Source organism: Vulpes vulpes, unplaced genomic scaffold (assembly GCF_048418805.1).
Source record: "Vulpes vulpes isolate BD-2025 unplaced genomic scaffold, VulVul3 Bu000000765, whole genome shotgun sequence".
Lineage (NCBI taxonomy): Eukaryota > Metazoa > Chordata > Mammalia > Carnivora > Canidae > Vulpes > Vulpes vulpes.
In genome coordinates, this window is record NW_027325727.1 from 31467 (window position 1) to 38920 (window position 7454).

A 7454-nucleotide genomic window follows, 5' to 3' on the forward strand; every position below is an offset into this window, starting at 1 on the left:
TCTTAAATTAATTCAAGTATCGTTAAATTCAGATGTTTTCTTTCCTGATTTGCTTTAGTTTTATATATAGTAATATCTTAATTCAGTCACAGAAATACAGACCCCTGGTGCTAGGCAGGGGCGGTTTGTCTCTCATCTCTGCTCTTTCTGCAAAGGCAGGAGGCTCGCTGGAAACTCCGTAGGCCCCTTGTTGAGATGGTTATGCAGGCTGGTGTGTTGTGTTACGTCAAGGAGAGAAGCCTCCTTCTCTGGTGCTTCAGCCTAACTCACTGTTACTGCCCTGAGTCAGTGAAAGAGGATACTGCTTTTCCCTAAGGGTGCTCCTGCTATGGTTGGAGCTGGAAGCCACACTTTCTGTGGCACCTGAGAGCTACTGCTGTATCTCCTTGTGGCCACGTCCACCTGAAGGTAATGGGGCAAGGCTCACAGGGCACCATCTAGGTTTCCATGCTCACTGTTAGTCAGCTAAGTACACATTTCCCAGATGCTCCAGTGCCAACACGGCCTCCCCCCCTTACAGGGTGTCTCAGGGTCACTGCCCACCAATTAACCACTTCAAAATCTCCCTCAAAGGTCCAGCTTTTAATGCCACTTATTTCTGAGTACTGGGACTCTTAGTCCCTATCCACATTGCATTTGGGAAGTTCCTCAGAAAAGCTGGAGAATGATGGAGTAAGAAGGTCATGTGTAACTGTAAAAAAAAAAAAAATTATTTTATTTTTGGCAACAAAAGCTGGAGTCATGAATAAAGAAACAGGGGAAAATGATTGATAGCATTTTCAGAGTTCTGTAGGGCTGGAGCCTGGGATTATTACATGGGGGAAAAAAGAAACAGAGCCGAACTGAGCCGAACAAAGCCAGTTTATCTTTGCATAAAAGAAGGAAGAAGAGTTTGACAAAGAACAGGGGAAAAAATATTTGGACCATAGGATCTAACCTAAATGACAGGGATAAAAATAAATAGAAACTCGTAAAACCTCATAGAGTAGCATTCTGTTTTCTTCCTATCACTCAGAAGCAAAGTTTCAGGTTCTATGCCTAAACATGTAGACCCTGTTTCCCATAAAATCTAAATGGCAATTTTCAAGTACTCACTCAGCCACTATTGGCTGCTCATTTATTTATAAGTCAATCAATAAGTCAGAAAACTCTAGGAATACGGAAATAAGCAAGGTAGTCCTCCCTCAAGTGTGTTAACTTTCTTGGAAGAGGATATAAGTAGGATGTCAAAATTATAAGAAGGGCATACTAATAAGTGCTTGAAATAATGGGGTCCGGATCCTAAGGATGCTCTTGTTTCATGACTTACCAGTGATATGACCTGGGGCAAGGATTTTGACTCTTTACCCTCAGCTTTCTCATCCACAAAATGCAGAAATGATATACTTCCCATGCAGGTTTTTGTGACCATTAACTAAGGCAACCTATATAAAGGGTTTAGCGGGTTGAGTGGCGCACAGTAAGAACCCATTAAATGTTAAGGACTTGGAATATTATTAGTGTATAGCAGACCATGATGATGTCAGCAAGAAGTGCTCCAAAGCTTAGTGAGTTGGGATCCTCTCTGTAGGGGATGAAGGGAATCAAGAAGGCTGCAGTGGGAAAGGTAGCATTCAAGATCAACCATAACTAAACACGCACAAATGATTAGGCTTTTATAGAAACCCTCTGAAGATAATGGAAAAGCTAGAAAATGAACTACTTTAGGAAAAAAAAAAAACAGGTCCATGAAATTCGACTTTATTTCCCAGGATTTGGTGTGAAAGTAGATATCTACCATAACAACACAGCCAGGGAATGATACAAAGAAGAAAATCTATGTGTTGCTGCTAAGAAAGATACAGTATCTCGCTGAATCCTGTTTTATTCAACTGTAATCCAAAATGACACCATGGCTTTTAATGGAACTTGGCAAGCTCTAGATACACTAGTTTTAAACTTAGCTTCAAATTTAAATCACAGGGCTTGTGACTCAAATCTCCAATGTGACCTTTACAGGCTATTGTTCAAGAAAACATGTCTGTCACTGTGCAGACAAACTATACACCCTTTTATTCTGGGAAGTATAATGAAAAGATGTACTATATTGTTATTAAGCACAGAGCCACAGAACGATTGGGACTTTGGTTCTCTAGAAGCAGTGAAAACAAAGACTTTATTTGATTTTGCATCATTCATTTAGAAATGTTGTCTTCTTTTCATGAACATCCCTATGTCCCCCCATATTCTGGACTTTAATTCAAAAGAAGCTTAGCAGGAATCTCATCATTTATAGATTTAAACCATGGTCCCTCTGAAATCTCTTTTCAAGGGCTTACTGAGCCATGCTATTTTGTCCTTGCCAGATATATACGGTATCGTACTAAACAGAAGAGCTAAAAGCATACAGTGGCTTGAAATCTCTCACATCCTCCCTGTTTCCCGGCCCAGGGAGGGCTGCACAAGGAGAACGAATCTGCAAAACCTCTGGTAGCATCGTTCCCTTCTCACCACTCTTTATTCCTTCCACTGAGTTAGGAAATCCTACCAATGATTCTCCCCACTCATCCAACTTATGACATTATGTACTCTAGTAAGCTTCTAGCCGGTTTTCCTTCTTGTGGCTCATCCTGAAAATAGTCCAGAGATCGGTCATCTTCTCTGACTGGTCTATGGTGGTGATAATCCAATATTTGGAAGCAAAATAAATGAATGACTGCATAAATGAAAGAAAATGCAATCCTAATTATGTATATTCACCACCGCAGAACCTACATAATGGCTCCCTATCTTCTCAAGGATCGGATCTAAGTTCCTCATTAAGAACAGTGTTCTCACCATCTCTTCTCACATTAAAACAGACTCTTTCTGATCTGAACCTTGGAATCAAATAGAAATGGCTTGTTCATTGTATTACAGTGAATCTCAACTAGAGGTGTATGACAATCACCTGAATTGGAATCAGTGGAGGAAAGGTGTCACCATAGGCATGTAAAAAAATGCTCCCCAGGTGACTCAGATGTATATGACTTCTTAAGAACCACTGCTGTGCCTTCCCCTCTTCTGTGTATCAAGCCACCTTCACAGCATACTAGAAGCCTCACCATCTTCATTGAATCTTCCTAGGCCTCAACAATATTTCATACGTCTTCTAGATTCTCACTGTAGAGTTAAAATATTTTAAGCTGGAAAGGATCTTCCATTGATTCTCTTGCTTGAGTCTATACAAGTACCACACCCTTGTGTAATCCCTTCTTCTTCCTCACCTTGAGTGTGGGCTACATTTACTGACTTCTAATGAATAGAATATGGCAAAAGTGATGGGAACTGACGTCTCTCTTGTCCTATGACTCTGATGATAGTCACTGTTTAATTGTGAATTGCCCAATGGGGTGGCCTATCTGGCAAGGAACTGGGGGAAATTTCCAGCCTAAGGCCTTCAGTCCAACATGGGAGGAACTGAATCCTGCCAACCACTGAGTGAGTTCAGAAATCAATCTTTTCCCAACTGAGCAGGGTGGTTATATATCCTGAGCCAGCTGGGATGACTGTGAGTCTCACCCAATACCTGGACTGAAGATTTGTAAAAAATCCTGAGCTAGGGGACTCCTGTAAGCCATGCCCAGATTTCCAATCATGATGGTTAATATTATGTGTCAACCTAGGTAGGCCACAGTATCCAGATGTTTAGTCAAATATCCATTTGGATGTTGCTATGAAGGTATTTTTGAGATGAAATTAATGTTTAAATCAGTAGATGTTGAATAAAGCAGATTACCCTCCATAGTTGAAGATTACTCTCCAATCATCTGAAGACCTTAAAAGAAAATAGACTGAGGTATCCCAAGAAAGAGGGAATTCTGACCGTAGACTGCCTTTGGACTTGAGTTGAAACATACTCTTTGCTAGACCTCCAGCCTGCTGGGCTGCTCTTCAGATTTTGGACCTGCCAGCTTCCATAATAGCATGAGCTAAGTCCTTGTAATCTCTCTCTCTCTCTCTCTCTCTCTCTCTCGATAAATGGAACTATAGATGTATGTGTGCATATGTATGTGTATACATGTATATATATAAGCATATACATCTCTCTCTCTCACACACACACACATACTATCAGTTCTGTTTCTCTGAGGAACTTGCTAAGTTTCAGGAGAACCTGATAACAACAATACATAACTAATATGGGACTCCTCCCCCTCTCTAGTACTTACCACACTGAGTTATAACTACTTTTTAAATTCCTCTGTAATCAGATCCATCAATATCTGACAAGGGAAGGACCACATCTATCATGCTTGCCACCAAATTTATAGCTCCCAGTATTATGTCTGATATATGGCAGGTACTCAATAGACATTTGTTAAATAAACTAATGAGTAAGGGATAAAGCTTCAGCAGCAGTGTCTTTATGTAACTACACACTGCCCCCAAATCCCACAAAACAACCAACCTTCCCCCCCCAAAAAAAAACAATGAAGCAATACCCCAACTAACTTCTTATCTATAGTTAGAGGTACCTTCAAAAAAAAGTACGAGTAAATATGAAAATTGTTAGACTGTAAGAGGATATGTATATCCCATCAATGCTGTGCAAAGAAGAAGACATGAGGCAAATCACACATGTTTGGAGACTGGAGTAGAGATTTTATGGAGTTGGAGAATAAGACCAGAGTCTGAACTCCAGAGTAGCACACCTGAAATTTTCTAGCGTGGCACAGAGCCATTGGCAGGGTTTTGTATCAGATGGAGGTTGACGTGGACTGTGTGTTCCTAAAGATGAATGTGGCATCAGTGTTCAGAATAAGGGGGGATAAGGGCAGGACTACCTCTAAGACTGAACTAGAGAGGAAGCAATGAAAATACTGAGGAAGTGCTAGACAGGAGGAAAAAAGTAGGGAATAGAAGAAATTCCATCAATTAGATGGAGTTCATAATAAGAGAAATAGTCAAAACTTATAAGAATATTTTGAGCCTGGGCCTGGGGTAAATTGTAAGAATGCTGATAAAATGCGGACATTGAAGATGGGGCCCGGCATGTGTCTGCCTGCCTGAGAAGTGAAAAGCAATAATGTACTCTGCTCTGAGGTGCGTGGAGTTTGAGAAATGTGACATTCCTTCTTATGTTTATGAATACTGAAAACCCAAGGTTTGATTAATCTTTCCCCAAAGATCAGTTCCGAACTTCCAAATTTCAAAGACTAGGTCTTTATTTTTTTTCCAACTGGGATATATATTTATATACACTAAAAGGCACAGATCTTCAGTATACAGTTCAGTGAGTTTTGTCAAAGATACACTTCCAAGTAACCTACATGCCAGTTAAGATGAAGACCAATTCCATCACCCTAGAAAGTTCTTTTCCAGTTAAGTCCTCCCAAAAGAGTAGTTCTGATTTGTGTCACTATACATAGTTCGGTCTATATGTGAACTACATGTATGTAGGATCATATAGTATATATTCTTTTTCGTCCAGCTTCCTTTGCTTAACATAATGATTATGATTTATTCTTGTTTTTAAATCTATTAGCTAATCCATAAGAATCGCTCCAGTGTATAAATGTGTAGTATTCCATTGCATGAAAACACCATAATTTGTTCAATCCATTCTTCTATGGATGGACATTTCAGGTTGATCCAGTTTTGGCCATTATACACAAAACTATTATGAACATTCTTATTCAAGGCTTTTTGTGGATACATCTTTTCATTTTCTCATGCAAATAATGAGGCGTGAGATCTCCCAGGCATAAGGCAGGTTCATGTTTAAGTTTCAAAGGAATCACTAGTTTTCCAAAAATGCCTGTATTATTTTACCCCTCACCAGCACTGTACGAGAGTGTCTGCATTCCCATGTCCTCACTAGCATTTGGTGTCATCAGTGCTTTTATTTTTATCTATTCTAGTGGGCATAAAGTAGTACTTAAATTTCCATTTCCCTTATGACTAATAATGCCATTATTACATCTTCAAATGTGTTTTGTGTGTTGTAATATCTTCCGTGAAGGTTTTGTTCAAGTCATTTGCCCTTTAGGGGAAGGATGTTGTTTCTCTTTTTTTAAATTAAGTTGCAAGTTTCTTTATATAGTCTGGATTCAATTCCTTTGTCATATATACGTATTGTAAATTATTTTTCCAGTCTGTGGCTTCTCTACGAACAATGTTTGTTCATGAGCTTCACTTTGGTGAAGTCCACTTTACTATTTTCTACAGTGTTAGTGCTTTTGGTATCCTAAGATATAGTTGCCATCTTTCTAAAACATACTCCTACATTTTTTTTTCTAGAAGCTTTATAGTTTTTTTAATGTAAAAGTCTATGATATATCCTGAATTAATTTCTATGTGAGGAAAGTACTAAGTTTCATTGTGTCTCACTACAGTTAATAAATTGCTCCAACACCATTTGTTGATAAGTCTTTCCCTTATTCCACTAAATTGGTTTGGTGGTTTTGTTGAAAGTCAATTAACTGTATAATTGCTTCATTCCTGACAGTTGATTCTGTTCCACTGATCCACTTATCTAACTTTATCTAATGCCATATTTTCTTAATTATTGATGCTTTATATAAGTCTTATAATCAGGGAGTGAGAGTCCCCCAACATTGCCATTCTTTTCTAAAAAAAATGTTTGACTCAGAAAAAAAAGAAAGAAAAAAATGTTTTGATTCTTTTAAGTCTTTGTATTTCCATATAAATTTTAGAACTTGTCATTTTCTACCAAAAAACAAGAACAACAACAAAACCTTTTGGGATTATGTTACATCTGTACATTATTTTGGGGTAAAAACAGTTTAAGAATGTTGAGTCTTCCATTCTAGAACCTGATACATACCTCTCTGCTATTTACATCTTCCTTAATTTTTATCAGAAATGTTTTCTAATTTTCAGTGTATAGGTCCTGTACTTATTTATTTAAATATATTACTATTTTGCGATTCTGATGCTATTATAATTGACATTGTGTTAAATTCCACTTTCCACTTCTTGGTGCATAGAAATAGAATTGATATTTTACATTGACTTTGTATCCTGAAGCCTTGCTAAATTCCATACATTTTTGCTAAGTTCAAATAGGTTTTCCTGGGTTCCTTAGGATTTCCTAGATACATAGTCATGCTATTTGCAAAAAGATACAGTTTAATTACTTCTTCCTTTCCAATCTGTGAGCTTCAAAAATTTCTTTTACTGTTGATTCTACTGCACTGGCTAGGACTCCATCCAGTGCAGTGTGAAATAGAATTAGTGAGAGCAGACACGCATACATTCTTCCTGATTCAGGAGGAAAGCATTCATTATTTCAACATTGTTAATTGCAAATTTTTCATAGACATCCTTTATCAGATTATGGAAGATCCTTTTTATTTGTGGTTTTACTGAGAGTTTTTACTATGATTTGGTGCTGAGTTTTGTCAAATGCTGTTTCTGGATCTATTGACATAATCATATGATTTTTACCCTCTATGTGGACTGATTTTTTT